The sequence below is a fragment of the Talpa occidentalis genome, unplaced genomic scaffold (genome assembly GCF_014898055.3).
Source record: "Talpa occidentalis isolate TD23 unplaced genomic scaffold, MPIMG_talOcc4v2.1 talOcc4.10, whole genome shotgun sequence".
Classification (NCBI taxonomy): Eukaryota; Metazoa; Chordata; class Mammalia; order Eulipotyphla; family Talpidae; genus Talpa; species Talpa occidentalis.
Window position 1 is genome coordinate 31,213,381 of NW_023600993.1, and position 16,178 is coordinate 31,229,558.

The 16,178-nt window shown below is 45.6% G+C and overlaps 1 long non-coding RNA gene across 4 annotated transcripts in view; it reads left to right on the top strand.

The window, feature by feature from the left end:
* The window catches only part of LOC119258872 (uncharacterized), a 112,307-nt gene that overhangs the window by 6,978 nt on the left and 89,151 nt on the right, over positions 1 to 16,178 (top strand). For all 4 annotated transcript variants that reach the window (XR_005128348.2, XR_005128347.2, XR_008551181.1 and 1 more), the window contains exon 2: positions 1,411 to 1,469. This is a non-coding gene — a long non-coding RNA (uncharacterized LOC119258872). The remainder of the gene's footprint in view (positions 1 to 1,410; positions 1,470 to 16,178) is intronic.

Below are 16,178 nucleotides of genomic sequence, written 5' to 3' on the forward strand. Positions count from 1 at the left end.
AGCAGTATCTTAAGTCATTCCAGTCTCAGTGAGGCCCCAGGTGAAAATTGCTTGTTGCCTTTGGCACTAATGAAAATTCAAAGCTGCTGAAACCACTTTTGCTGTTTTCCTTTTTATATCATCATTTTCCCCTTCCTTTAAATTCACAAGCCACACCTACAAATCCTAGCACCTGGAAGGTTTTGAAATTTCATGAGGCACATGCAATCAGGTAAATTGCCTGCAGTTGCTGGTCATTCTAAAATCAAAATAGATTTCACTTTTGGCTTCAGGAATCAAATTGGTAGGATGTTTTGGTGCGTTGCTCACACTGGCAACCTGGTTTCAAAGAGGGTCTTTTTCTAAGATTTGCAGTGATTATTTTGTCAAAGTTAGCTCTGCCCACTTGCACAGTTAATTGCATTGTAAGAAGGTTCCAGTACAGTACCTCTTTGAGTTCCGACAGTAAATATGTACATAGCGTTGTATGAGGAACATTCCAGAAAACTCATCTCCCAGCACAGTGAATGCGGCGGCTGAATAAACACCTGGGCTGCTTTCACCTGCCAACAAACCTCTTTTTTTTTTTTTTTTTTTTTTATCATAAGAGACAGTTTAGGTACAGTGGGGATTTTTAGGACACTCAGAGTCTTGCAAGATGGAAAGGGGCATCTGATTGATGTCTGACTGCTTTTAAAGTTAACCTCCAAGAATCTGCCGTTTGCCATTTGAGAATATCCGCTTATGTGTGTTTTGCAAGGAAATTGGTGACAATATACTTTATTCATTCACTTATTACAGAGAATTGTAGGGTCAGTAATGTTAGTAATATCATTGGCATTAAGTATTTAAAAATTAATATATGCACATAATTTGGCATGTATGAGTATTGGGTTAGGTGGTTTGGAATTACCTTTAAGAAACTATTTGGAAACTTGCTCTTCTAAAATTATGTCACATTAAATACTTGCACATACATCTCTACAAAATTAAAGAATGCACTTTGGTGTGCACGTTTTGCCTCCTACAGTACATTTGTTCTACACAGACTAGAATTGCTATTTAGGGTTTTGCATTTATTTGGGGGGAGAACTAGGGTGGAGGGGAGTTTTTGTTTCGGTCATGTGATTGATTGGTGGATCCTGCAATGTGCTTGGGATATTTTAGCATGTAGGACCTTCAAGAAGAGACAGTAACCAGCCCAGTGGTTCATATTACAAAGTACTTTTGCAATCAATGTGTCTGCTTTTAGATTGCCTGTTTTAAAAGTATTCATGCTCTAGGTTTTAGAACTAAAGATACTAGAAATAGCTTTTGTCCAGATGTAGTTCAGGATGCATCTCCTTTGGTCAAATTTCTGTAAATCTTGGCTACTCATGGAATTTGGAAACGCTCCAGAGTGCTAATGATCTAAACATTTTGGTGTTGCAGGTATTCCTTGGCTACCGTGGATAGTGACTGCGCTCTTCTGCCTGAGAGTGGTTCAAACTGTAAGTTCAGTGAACCAAATACTCAAATATTGATAATTGTGGGGCTCTATGCAGAACTGTTCTTCTCATTTTCATTCTTTCTATCTGAAATTCTAGCTTCACAAATAAGACTGGAAGGAGGTGATAGCCCCTTGGGCCCAAGGGGAGAGATGCTTAACTTAGACCAATGTGGTTCCTTGCCCAGCGTGATGTAACTCTACAGCCGCCGTCACAGCTGTCAGTTGGCATTCTTCTCTGCCTGTCCCTACACATTATTTTTCATGGTTGTAGAATTGACACTTCTCCAGATGTCCCACCTTTCTGGGTAGCCCTGCCTATTCTAATCTTCTGTGTCAGGCATTCCAATATGTAGACCCATCCCGTCTCAGGAGCAGAGTTCTTTTGTGCTCAACAAAACCCTTTGGCTAATACTGAGCTAGCTTTCCTACCATGTATATTAACCGATATATTTGTTTGGCTCCACTGATGACTGTCATGTGCACTTCGGTTATAAAATGGAAAATGTTAAAGTATGCAGGAGGCCATTGCTAATTCACCCAAAGACGTTGGGAACTGGCATTTTCTAGCTCTCCCAGACCTGGGTCCTCCTGCTCCACTTTCTGGATATCACACACTTCCAAGTATGGTTCTTCATGAAAGGAATTATGTTTTCAGAAAGAAACCCCTTCCTGCTTCTTTAGAATCCTCAACCTGTAATTTAAGATGGTTTTGAAAAATTGTTAGACATTTAATGCATCGCATCAGTGATCAGCGTCTAGAAAGCTAAGGAAAACATTGATTAGGAAAAACATCTTCGCTGCCTTCTTTTCCCCCTGGTTTCTCTGCCTTCTGGTCTCTGCCCCCTCCCCCTGGCCCCCCACCCAAAACATGGATTTCCATTTAATTCAGTTCACTAAATATCTCTCCATTTTTGTTCCTCTGCAGAGTGTATTGCTAGAGCTGCTAATAGACTTTCAACACAAATAGTATATTGATCACTTGAAATCTCGTTTGAGCTTGACTGAATATACATAATGGGGTGTCAATCGGGGTGGGGGGAATCTCATAATAAATGGCAGGCAACTTATATTCATGAGAAAAAATGTCTTGAGCAGCACACAAAATATCATGTTTACTGTAGCATGACAGACTGATTTGGCTGTCTCCATCACATTCTTCGGGTGGATATTTAATAGCAAAGGCAAGGTTAGAATACCAAGATCCTGGAACCTTTCTTTCTTTGTTTATATGGAGAAGCATTTTTGCACACTCGAGAGTATAAACATCTTCTAGAACCACAGCCAGGAAGAAAGATCTTTTCTACCTGAAGAATTTAGAAATTGCAAACAAATCTGTTTAAGTTGGTGTGTATTTAAAATCAGCTACTGATTTATGCAGTCCATATTTTTTAACTTTTTACCATGTGTGTATCAGTGCATACACTCGCTGTATGCAAATATTATTTTCAGTGTGTATATGAGAGAGCACAGTATATTTAGAGAAAAGCCTGCTTTACATAAATTATTTTTAAGAACCACCGAGCAGAGGACTAGCCATGCGTTAGGAAAGCTGAATCTTTTTTTCCCTTTAAAAATTTCCCATTCAATGATAAGTAATGGAATCTCAATTTTAAAGTTTTAGGGGTAATTCCTTAAAATCTATTTTCCTGAAAGAGTGATTATGATGGTAGTATTTCTGAGAAAGAAATATTCTTGGGTGCTTTCTAAAAGCTGTATTGCAGCATGTTGTCTGGGTAGAAACTGACCGCAGAGGGAACATGGGGTGTTGTAGTAGCTGAAATCCTGCCCCACCCTGGGAACAGTGTGGGGTTCGTTATGCCTTCCCAGACTGCTGGGTGGGGTACAGCCTGGTTACCATCTTGAGTTCTTTGTCTCCTGTAAGTAAATGAAGCCAATGGACTCTTTGCTAAGCAGGTTTTCATTTGCTTTTTTACAGCAAAAAAAAAAAAAAACAACTTTAAATCATGCCCTTGGCAAATGTCTCTTCTAGTTCCTTTAGAATATGCAAGGTTTTAAGTACATTATGGCAGATTTTTTCATTTTTAAAGTCTCAGGTCATGTCTGACAAGCAGAAGAATCTACTTGCAAAGAGTGTGTGAAATAAGAGGATAGTGAGGCTGTTAAGATCTATGAGGTGTAACATCAGGCTCTGAAGATGTCTGTTATTTTTCCATAGGATTTCAATAACTTTTGCCTGTTTTCATCTATTTCATTAAAGTCTTCCATTTTGGGGGCTGTTGTTTTTAAGGTTTCTGATTTCCAGTAAGAAAGAACATAGTTTCCTGAGAAAATGGAGTGATCTGAGTTGTAGCCAATTGCAGAGGTTGAATAGTATAGCATCATGGACAGTTAGGTATTTCAGTAATTTCTTTCATCAGTAAATGTCTGTATCTGTATATTCCCTTACGATGTGTACAGTTTGTAAAATTTAGAAACTACTTATTAAGAAACTATTTGCACCATGTGGCTTTTTTTACATCAAGTTTTCACATAAGTTTGGGCAATCAGACTTGAGAACTTAGCAAAAGCTAGGTTATGAGAACTTCAGACTCAGGAATTAGACACTTGAATAAACTTTATTACTGGCAATCTACACAAGAAATGTGTGTTTATAAATATTAAAATGGAAGCCTGTCAGGTATCAGTAAAAGGGAAAAATTACATCCTGGGGCAAAGAAAATTGGAAAACAAAATTTCTCCCCCAAAATTTGAGTCTGAATGTTGTATTTACAGGCCTTGCTGTTGTCTTAAATGTTTTTTATTATTTTATGAATTTGTTTTAATATTGATAAGTTCATAATACACTAAGCAGAGGTTATGTGAACTATTTTCTATGAAAAGATATTAAAGATTGTGTTTTGGCAATATAATACCAGTTTGGTACTACAAATACCCAGTTTTAACAGATTACTTTCTTATAATGAGAGTATTTAAAGACAAACACAAGTTTTAAACACGTAATCTTTTATAGATCTTGCCACGAACATCAAAAACATCAGAATTGCCACCATTAGGTTCTTGGTGAAGCTTTAAAATTATTTAAAATTATTGAAAACAGCATAGAATTTGCAACTGTTTCACAGAAGTGGACCTTATAAATCCTGGGGTTTTCATTTATATAGATACTAAATTAAGATTGAGAAGTAACTCAAACTGTATTTTTGTTTATTACAACTGTTGTAATCAAACTGCTTCTGTTAGATGCTTAGTTATATTCATTTAATAGAAGAACAGCAGTGGGACTAGTTTGCCTTCCAATAATGATTTAAGTAATAACTAGGCTGATTAATTAATGGATGAAGGATAATATGCTTTTAAAAACCTGCTGGGTTTTTTTTTTTTTTTTTTCATTTTAATAAACACATTGAGGCAAAGTAAAGAAAAATTACAGTGTGCTAATTCAATTATCAGTGAAGTGATAGTTTGGTATATATTACTTTTAATAAGTCTAGCTTTACATTTAATAAAAAGTATATTTTCTGGTTTAATTGCTCATGCTAGTACAAAATCAATGATTTGCTTAGAGGTATAACCGTTGAGCTTTATGTAAGTTAGTTTCACTAAGGGATATCCTGTATCATAAGGAACCCCTTACTAAATTCCTCATGCGCCTCCTAGGAATCCATACCCCCCAGCCAGATGAGTTCTTATATTATGCTTACTGACATTTTAGTTATGTATATTATGACAGTACATAATATACTTGTTACAAGTATATTGTTATTTTGTACTTATTAATGGTTGATATATAATACATTTCAAATGAGCCAAAGCTATTCCAGTTTAATGCAAAACCCACTACTGAAAACCAAATAACCTGTAACAGTAAAGCAAATAGGCTTGACTACTCCCCCCTCCCCTGCTTCATCTCTGCTTGCAAGACAAGCTGTGCTAAAAGCCATTTTCCTGTGGGTAGCAGGCCCATCATCCACCATGGTTATATAAGGATTCGGTGAAAGTGATGTGTGATGGTTTTGGGGTGTGTTTTGCTTTTAGGGTATGTATGTTCGTTTGGATGGGGAGGCTTTAAGGAATGAGTCTCATTTTTAAAAATCAAGTGAAACCAGTTTATCTCATTTGCGGGTTAAATTTCTTTTGCCGTGGCCTTATCTCCCTTCTCACTGTGCCTCTGTCACACTGACAAGTGTGGACACACAGCCCCACGGTCTGATGGACTTGAGTTTGTCTGGGGCAAGCACAAGGGCACCCCACCTCTGATCTCTGCCCCTAAAGCAGGGATTTGAAAACCCTGAGGTCACTCTCCTGCAAGGTGGCCACCCTCTTCAGGAGCGTCGTGTGCTTACTGTGCTCTTCCTACTCCTGCAAACACACCTTTCCAGAGTTCTTCAAAACTCACTTTTCTGTCTAACTGTTAAAAATAAAAGATAAGTGTTCGAGATAAGACTTCAGAATATGAAACCCACCATAGACCCACATTGTCGTGTTCTTTCACGCTCCTATAATCGCCGCAAGTTGGGACGGGACGTGAATTTGCAGCCTAGACAAAGCTCTAAGTCCGGCCTTCCATGAATGCCATTAGGAGATGTATCTTAGCAGATATTTACAGAGTAGAGGCCAACAGACCAACTAACCCTCTATAAGGCACAGTTAAATAAAAGACAGGCGCAAGGTGAACATTTATAGAGATGAAAACTGCTGTTCTTTCTTTGGAGATGTTAGTAAATGAAGAAAATCAGCCAAATTCCAGGACTTCTCCCTTTTTTCTTTTGTAGTAGTCCAGGGATGCCAGTGCTGGTGGCCACAACGATCAAACATTCTTACCCTTTCTAGATCTAAACGTGAGATTGGCTCAGTTCCATAAAGTGCCAATTTCTTGAACAGTGCGTTGTCCAATGGAACCTTCTACAATGAAATACTCTTATCTGCACTGCTCCACATGGTGCCACTCGTAGCTACTGAGCACTTGACAGTGTGGCTAATGTGAGTTGGAAACTGTTTTTAAAACCTTATTTTAAATTTAAAATTCAAAAAGTTGCATGTGTCTAGTGACGACCTCTGGGACAGCATTATCTCGGAGAATCTGGGAAATGAGTCAGGTTGGCCATGAAGTCCCCTGCATGGTCCCTGTGAACAAAGGGCTGTGTAAAGTCCAGAAGCTGGATACCGGCCAGTGCTACCCGCGGCCCCCTCAGCCTGCTGCCACTGCCTCAGCCGCCCGATGCCACCACGTCTTGATTGTGCTGGTCACATTCTGGTTTTCACATTTTTAAACAGAACTGAATCCTCCCAGCTGGGGTACAGTGCACGATGCTGATCCTGCTCTTTTTTTTTTTTTTAAGAAAAAGTATTGTAAGAACACTTAAAAGGAGATCCACCCTCTTAACAGATTTTCAAGCACATTATACAGTATTGTGAGCTATAGATGCCCTGTTGTACAGCAGATGTCCACAGTGTGTTCCTCTTGCATAACTAAATTATGCCCTTTGATGGGCAACCCCCTGTGCCCCTTCCCCACCCTGGCAGCCACCACGCTTTGCTTCTCTGAGTTTGGCTGTCATTGTTGTTCTGAGAGCCAGTCGCCAACTGGGCAACCCTGAGTGGCCCAGGTCCTCCCTGGGTCCTGGCTAGTTTGGCTTCGAAAGTACTTCTGAGGTGCTGTCAGGGATAATTCTGGCTTTGGGATAAGGGCTGTAGGGACAGGGGTCTGGGTTTGCCGTTCTCAAAAGTCCTTCCACTGCTTCTTCCTTCTTTGTTGTCACCACATCCTGCTGCACGTGGTTAAAGGCTTCACCATCTGATTGACAGACAGATCCCTGTCGGAAAGGATTTGACCTCAAGGGAGCTTAAAAAATTAGTGCTGACCCAAGGCAAGAACTATTAGGAAGCTGTGACATCTCATTCCTCCCACAGATGCAGGCCTCTTACTAAAACCAGCGGAGTCTTTCTCATAAATGAGGAGGGTCTCCTGGCTCATGGCTTGAAAACAGAGCCAGTTCAGGGACACCGGAGGCCTTGAGCAGTGGGTTTGTGCCTGGTGGACCTTGGTTTCTTGGGTTCCCACTATCCTCAGGTTCTAGAAAGAGATGAGTGGAGGCTGCTTTGCATCTGCCTGCATCCCCTTTGTGCCTGCCTGGGTGACCCCAGGTTGCCCAGCAGACACAGGGGGCTTTGACCCTGGGAATGGGGGTACAGCATCAGCTGTTCCTCCTCCCCTTCCAGTGTGGTCTACAAATCCTGCTGCCTCTAGCCCTGTGGTCCACCACAGTGTTCTGTTTCCCTAGGTGCTCTGATAATGACCTAGTTCAGGCCTGTACCATCTTATGTCCTGAGTGATTAAAAAGGCTCTGAGTTGTCTCTGCCTTCTTGGATGGCTTTTTTCTCTAGGCATCCTTCCCTTGCTGCTGAAATGCTGCTCCATTCACAGAACTTGCACCTCTGAGAGTTCAGAGGGTTTCTTGGTGAGGACAGGACTGTGCACATCTCCATCACCTGCCCACACCTGCCTTTATGGCCCCTGCATACCAGCTGCTTGCTGGGCCCTCTGTCCCCTGCACCCAGGCCTCTGTGCCTGGCTCAGCTGCTCTTCTTCTGTTCCCATTTGCTGACCTATAGCTCTCTCAAGACCTGGTTCACAGGTCACCCCACATGCTTCCTCCCATGCCTTTGGCCAAATCCCTTATCCTCAAGACCCCACGCCTTCTCCACCTGCCTTTGCTCACCTGCCCTGGCTCATATCCAGGTACTCACAGAGTCCCGTTTCCAACTCTATCCCACAGGCAGGATCTATGGTCAGCCCCAGTTCCCAGGACCCAGCCTTTGCTAAGGACTTCTGGGCACCACTCCCTCCCACTGAAGCAGCTATGGCTTTGTTTTTTAAGTGCCCTTGACTGGATGCTCTTGGCAGTGACTTGAGGCCTTCAGTTTTTCCCCTGTGTATGGTATGCTGGGCCTTCATCCTAGTCCCCGACCACCCCAGTCTGATGCTTCTACTCTTCTCACTGCCCTGGCCACCATACACGCACAGCACACATCGACCTCCCCTGGTGAGCTCTGTTCCTTCCCGCTGTCATCCTCCCCACCCCCATGCAAGCAGCTCACCCAGACCTGCACTCTCAGGGGACCCTCCCAACACGTTCCTCTACCCTCTTCTAAAAGGATGAGCTGGCTGGTAGTGTGGGTGTGGGCTGCCAGGAATCTGCCCACTGCTGTCCTCTCCTGTATCCCCCAGTCTCCAGCTTCAGTGACCTGCCGCAGCACACAGCCCAGCTGGCACAGTGGCTTGCTTTTGAGCCAGTCCTGGCTGTACCCCGTGAGCCCCTGCTGGGGCTGTGACCTTGAGGGTAGCTGCAAAAGACTGCAGCCATCCCCCTTCTTCCCCAAGAGATCCCCCAGGGAATATGGGGACAGCAGGCCCCTGCTCTGGACCACCTTCCAGTCTCTTGGGGAGAAGGAGGAGAGGTAGGGACAATGGGATGGAGTTGTTCTTGGAGGTTGAGGGCTTTGCCCAGCTGGGCCAAGTTAGAGAAGCTCCCAGAGCTCAGTATCTGTGGAGGAGCAGGAGTGAGGCCTGAGAGGCTAAGGAGCCCCACCTGCCCATGTGCAGGGGCCCGAGGGAGGGCGAGAAGGCAGGGCTGCTTGGAGGAGTTGCAAGTATGTCAAGTGTTTTATGTGGGGTAGAAGTGAAGGCAGGGCAGCTGAGGCTGGGGTGCTGGTCCCTGGCCGGCCTTGGCCTGCAATCGGTCCACCGGCACGGAGCAGCGCAGCAGAGGGGCAGTGGGCCTCCGCTGGGCATTTACCTCTTTCTGATTCTGTCTGGAAAGTTCCTTCTCTCAGAAAGGGGCCAGCCTGGGCCAACCTGACTCCCACCTGGCACGTCATCACCCAATGCCTGAGCCCACCACGTGGAATGCTGCAGGGTGGGTGGGTGATGGAACCACTGAGGTTCACCCCACAGGACTGGTGCAGAGTTGACTTACAGCCAGGTTTTCCCCTCAACGCCCACCCCTCAGCTTCATGTGAGGAAGGACAACTACTCCCAGAGGGCAAAGACAGCCCGGAGGTAGCAGCAGCACATTCCAAACAGTTCCTCAGCCAAGAACACTTGGTGGCTTTGAAGGGAAAGAACATGTCCAGTGTCCCCAACCCCATTCAGTTTTGCTCCCTGCCACAGCCCTGCCAGTGCCAGGAGCTGGTCAAGCTCAGGACCGCCCAGGCCGACCCTCCAACATAGCCAGCGTCCTCTCTGCTGTCTTGTCTGCTCTGCTGTCAATCTCTGGGCTGACAAATAAGCCACTGAAAAAGGACAATTCACAACAAGCCTATACAGAGAAGTCCTTTTGTGCTCAAGAACGGCCCAGTCATCCACATTAGCACCATTTATATCTTATTTGTAGGGGTCACTGTACTTGAAAATGGCCAAGTGTCGCTCTAAGAAGGGTGTTGGTCATTCACTGTAAAGTCCACTGAGAGCTTCATTGTCCCCGGCCACACAGTGGCCCTGGAGGACAGCTGGGATTTGATCAGGGTGCCTAGTGGGTGGCGGGGCACACTCTGATGGGGGGAGGGCCGTGCTGGCAGAACCTTTGTCGTGGAGTCTGTGGGTGGGGGAGGTGGGGAAGCTGCCTCATGGATGCAGGCCTGTGCCGGGCCGAGGCTGGGACCAGACGGCTCTGTAGGAGGGCACGGCAGCCCCTGTGGGCAGGGAGCCCCTTCATGTCCACTCACCCAGATCTGATAGAAGTTGAGGTCTATTGATGATTTAAGGTCGCAGTATGGAAACTAGAGCCCCATGTGGAAAGAACGATGGTAATTTGTAACCCTGTTTGTTGGTATGAAAACTGTCAATAGTGAGGGGACCCCACAGTCACCCCTAAACTTCACAGACAGGTTGGCCTGAAGGAATTATCTTGACTAAAACCCAGAACAGTTTTAGAGGTTGTCCAGCCCCAAGGAAGGTCCAGAGTATTCTGGAAACCTTCACCTGTTTCCATCATCCCTTCAGCCCTACTGTCCACCACCCAGTGGGGCCCTCTTCCCGGCCTCCCTGAGGGACCGGTGGGCAGGCAGGGAACCGTCGGGATCTGAGGACCCATTCAATCCAGCTTTGGGCCCTGCAGTTGGCTTAAGTTCTAGAGACGTCATTTGAATCTGGAACATCCAGGTACGTGCTCTCAGACCCTTGGAGCCGAACCCGAACTGGCCACATGGTCCCTGTGCAGCGTGACTCGGAACATAAAGGGGCTTGTTGCCACCCCCACCACCACCACTTATTGCCATTGCTAACTACCACTCTAGTGTTGCTCAGCACTGGACGTGCATATTTTTATATCCCTATCTTCATTGCCACCCTTGTAGTAGGTGCTCTTACTACCATTTTGCAAATGTAGAAATTCACTCAGAGAGGGCAGGCCAGTGGCTCAAGGTCACACAGCCAGAAAGAGGTGGAGGCGGGCCATGTTATGCTGCCTCTCCAAGGCCCAGACACTGATCTGCCTCAACCCAGATTCCTGGGCCTGGCTTGCCTTAGGTGTTTGAGTTGTGGGTCATGGACACAGAAAAAAGAAATAAGTCAGAAGCTCAGATTCATTCCAGGGGCCTCAATTCCTAGCCACCTCCATCCCGCTGGCCTGGAGGCCTCTGTCAGCCCACACATGGCTCCCAGGCCCTCTTCCCCTCACTACACACACATCAGTGAATCATTTCTTCAGCTCTTTTTATTCTTCAGGGTTTTATTCCTATTACCAAAAAAAGTTCCCTTCACAGTGATTTATGTCTGCCTCTGCAGATCATTTTTTGAAGTGTTCTAAAAATTTTCAAAATTATTTTGTTGGATTATTAGATTTCTGTCTCTGCAAAGTGTATAACCATATGCTATCAACTCTGGGTTTTGGCTTCAGAGGGGCATCTACCCTAACTGTATTACCCTAGATAATAATCAAACTTTTTCTGTCTCAGGGCAGCTGAAACCTTGGCTGGGGAAGTGCTGAGAGAATGGGGGGTGGGTTCGTGCTCAGGGGTACTCAGTACCTATCTGATCTCCTTTCCACCCCCCACATAAGCAAGAGGGAAAGCCCAGAAAACTGGCACGGGCTTGGGGAAAGGGGTGGTGAGGAGGACAAGAGGTAGGATGAGTGGCTAAATCTCCACACAGGACTGAGATCCTGAGCGTGTTCAGGAGAGTGATGGCCACAAACTTGGATCCAGGTGGCCTGGATTCAGATCCTGGCAACACTACTTGCTTGCTCTTCTGTGCCTTTGAGCAAGTTACTTAACCTCTCTGTGCATCTGTTTCTGAATCTGTGAAATAATGGCACCGCCTCAAAGGGCGGAGGTGAGGACCCTCGAGTGTGTGTGAGGCTCACTGAGAAACACTCCTGACACATGGCAGGTGCTCAGTATCATTAGCAAAGAGAACAGCCTGGTTTCTGGAAAGGGCTATTGAGAACAAATAATTGGGGATATTTTCCACCCAACAAAAACCAGTAGTAAGTCCTGCTTTGTATAGGGAGAGCAGCTGACAGGTCTAGAGAGTTGTCCACCTAGGGTCCTAAGAGCCTTATGGTGGTATTCAAGGAGATTATGTGGTTTATTGTTTGCTTAATTTATTTAAGCAATGCTGACTTCCCATGCATTGTCTGAGCAGTCTTCTGTCTGAATGAGCTGTTGCTTCTTGTGTCAGGAATTGGCCCTAGTTCTAGAAGCTTGGCTGGTCCTAGTAGAGAGATTCCACTCTGTTTGCCTGTACTTGATTCATTGCTATTACCTTTGATTCTTTCTGCTCAGGACTGGACAGTGGGGTACCTACCCGCTCTTGTATACATTTAGTATTTTTTTTAAAGATTTATTATACAAGAACGGGGGTACAGTCAAAGGCAGAGGAGGGTGAGAGAATTCACCAGAGACAGAGTGGGGAGCAGAACAGGCAGACTGATGAAATACACTGCTGAGGGGAACAGCGGGTGCAGCAGCAGAGGTCTTCTGCGCCATGTGGGTTTCTCCCTGGCCGGCCGGGAATCGAACCCGTGCTGCAGAGCCTTCGGACAGCTTCACAGCACGGCGCTCAACCCACTGCACCACCAGGGAGGTCCACATTTAGTATTTTTGGAAAGCCATGTGCTAACATGATTCTTGGCCCACTTAAGAGAGCGCCTCTGTGATCCCAAACTAATGCCCCATTCAACAGCACAGTCCTCAGTAAGCCTGCTGGGTAGTGGGCACCATTTTTCTCACAAGCATCTCCACACATCTCAATGCCAGGCATGTGGCAGACATCAGACCGTGGACCAAGGCTTCTGGCCATTATGTGTAATAAGGGATGTGGTTCAGGGACCCTACCCAACCCTTCCTGCCTCAGATGTTGCCTCATGAGGCATTCTTTGTTACATGGCTAGTATATGGATGCATTTCAGGGAACCCAAAATCTCCCCTTTAGTTGTCAACTCTATAAACCCCAAAACTGCTGTCATCCATGGTCCCTTTGTCTCCCTTCTGCCCATATCCACTCTATTTCCAATGTCCCCACCAAGCAAAACTGCTACCTTGGGCCCCCGCCCTGGCCTCCACCCAGTCTACCTGTCACAGCATTCAGAGTGGCCTTTAGAAACACACCTCTGATCACACTAGGCCTCCTAGTCCCCTCTCCTTCCAGGGGTTCTCACTCCTCTATGTTGCTTCACTCTGCAGTTCACTTGGATACTCTGGATGGGAGGGTCTACCTTTCCCCTCCTCCCTTAGCTGGTAAGGACCATGAGGGCAGGACTTGTATGTTGCACCCCTGCCTCCCAGCACCTAGCATGCCCTTAAAATTACTTCTCAAGGGTGGACAGACACACCCAGGAGCATCTAAAGACAGAAACATCTGGGAACCCATCTGCTCAGAAGCCAGGAGGACCTACTGTAGATATCAGGACAGCTGTGGGAAGGTGGAGGAAGAAGCTCCCTATGCCCATCCACCTGTTCTTTGTGCCCCTGACAGCCACGGGTCCCCAGGCCTGGCATGCACGTGCATCTGGGGGCTTGGAGGAGGGTCCTCCTCTCACAAGGAAAGAGGGTAGACTAGCTCCTGGTGAATGAAATTCTGGGTAGTCTAAGAAAGGATGAAAAAAGATTTATTGAATGCTTTGGGTGTCCTATTTCCCATACATTACCTCAGCTCATCTCCACCCAAGCTTTGTGAGCTTCATTGTACACTTGGCATTGAGCTGATGAGGAGATGAAGGCTAGACAAGCTGGAGGCTGACTGTTCTTCTCCACTCCTAGTCTATCAGGTGAGCTGGAGCCGAGCAAACCTGCTAGAAAGAAGTAAGACTCCTGTGGGCCTTAATACAGTCAGATCATTTCATCTCAAGGTCACAGCCAACCCAGGGCTCCACAGTGATGAAGGTTCAGATATGAAGGTCCGTTTTTATCTGGGGAATCTGGGAACTTTCTAGGTCTGTTCAAGAAAGAGTCAGCCATTTCATCACTGTATAACACACCTCATCTCTTGAGGTCTGACAACAGGGTCAGATGATGCCAATCTCCAGATGCAGCCGACAGAGTCAGGGAAACGGGCAGAGGTGGGTGTGGGAACAAAAGCAGGGGATCAAACCTCCCCTGTGGGGTATGGCTCCGCCTGTGTCCCTATCAGCAGCTGAGGGGTTCGAGATGAGAACTGAACAAGCAATGACAAGCAGGATGAAATGGAACACTTGTTGGGGGAGCACCAGGCCGTGGCAGATGAGGTGGTGGGTGGGGAGACACAATCAAAGGAGAAACAGCTCAGGAAGCACCACTTAGGAGGTTCCTGACCTTTCCTCTGGGCCTGAGGCCAGCCACACCCTCATGCCTACTCTCCTGCTCCTGAGTAGGCCAGGCCAGCTCTAGTGTCTAACGTTGGTCTCAGGGCGTTGGTCTCAGATTTGAGCAACGTTCTTTCCATGACGGGATCCAGGGCACAGGAGGTACTGCACAGGGGTCACCGTCACCCCTGTTTATGTGAAAGTCTCCAATTCAGTCTCAAGCCGCAGCCTCCTCTGGCTCAAGGTCCCCATGCCAGCAGGGAATGGTCATGACCCTAGGGTGAGGAGGGGCAGGGACTGGGATTCAAAGGTGGTGGCAAGTAAGAGGCCTTGCAAAGGATCCAGGGATCCTCCAGGCACATCCCAGTATCCTAGATATTCAGAACCTCAGACTCTGGAGGGAAAACACCCCGAAATCAGGAAACACGAACCTAGACTGGGACATTCATTTTGCTGTGTCATTTCACTCCTGTCACTTGGCCTCTTTTGCAAAATAGAACTGCCACCCGCCATCACAGACTGTGCCACACTGCGAATGTTAAGTGTGCAGAAGTGCCAGCCACATTTGGGTCTGCTGTTGCTGCCTTTCAAACACTGATGCTTTAATGGCTTCAGCCACTCTGACCCTGTCACTCTATAGGGCCATGTTGGGTTTTTTTTATAATTGCTATCTTGTGATTCCTCGAAGCGATCCTCTGGGGATGCCCACGCAGACGCCCGCCCCCCATCCTAGCATTGCTTGACGGGAAAGCTTTCCTCCAAGCTGGGCGGCCCTGCCTCCCTCCATTTGGCTTAGGACTATGGACCAATAACTTTATACCTGGTGCTGCTGGATGAAAAAGAAAGGGGAACTTTAGCTCAGGGACCAAGAAGAAAACCACCCCAAGGAGGAAAATGGAGCTTGTCCTCCAGGGAAGTGAGTAAGCAGTGCTTTCGTCTGAGCGGGAAACATTTGAGACCAAAAAAATCCAAAATATTTAAATGGCTGAAACTCCTTTAAGCAGTGGACATGACCCCAGCATCCTCAGAGGTGGCTTTTTATGTTTAATCACTACAATAAACATTTTTCTACAGATGATGAAAACTTCTGAATTTGAATACCCTCGTCACAAATTCTGTGCAGTGGTGGTGAGAACAGTGAGGTTTTTGTTTCCCTTTCAAATGGGGGCGAAGAACTCCTATACATCTCACTTTAAAGTTTTGTTAAATACCAAAGTAGAAATTGTTTATTATTTATTCTCCAATGGATGATATTTTTTTCTTATAAAATATGTGTTAACATGAGAGGTGGAGTTTTTTTCCTCTCTTCCTACCAAGATGACGTGTCCTATTTTGAATGCTTTATAAGACACTCACACAGTACCTTTTATGCTGGAAATAGGGGTGACCCTGCTGTCCCACCTGGTTAAATTTATACCCTCTTGAAAATTCTCTTAATTCCTACATTAATACTTCGTTCTGTGAAATACTTGATGTGCTTCTATGGTGTCTAATGAGAAACTCAATAGACTTTTAGCAAACCCATACTAGCTACTTTCTGAATAATTAATTCATTGAACCCCTTTTCTACAGCACAGAAACTGTGCTATGGATGCAAATGTTTCATGATAGAGATTTGCTGCTGATATTACAAATCCCAACGGAACTCAAAGAAAGTAGTTTGCTTAGATGTCAAAGGTAGGAGGACAATTCCACCGCTTCTCAAGCTCCAAATTAGAATGTCAGTTGCCCCAAAGAGAGGGATTTTCAAAAAGGGAAATTAGTTCTTAAAAAATGCCAAGCTAATCAACGACCGTAGATTTTGAATTCCAGTCCTGACTTGGAAGCAGGAAAAAGAATTCTCAAATGTGCTATTAAGAGGTGGCTGTATACGTGGCGAATACAAATGGATTTTAATGTTAGAATAAACACAGCATCAATCTGAAAGGCCAGTCAGAAGCACATGCGTTGTCTCCCCAAACCTTTTACAT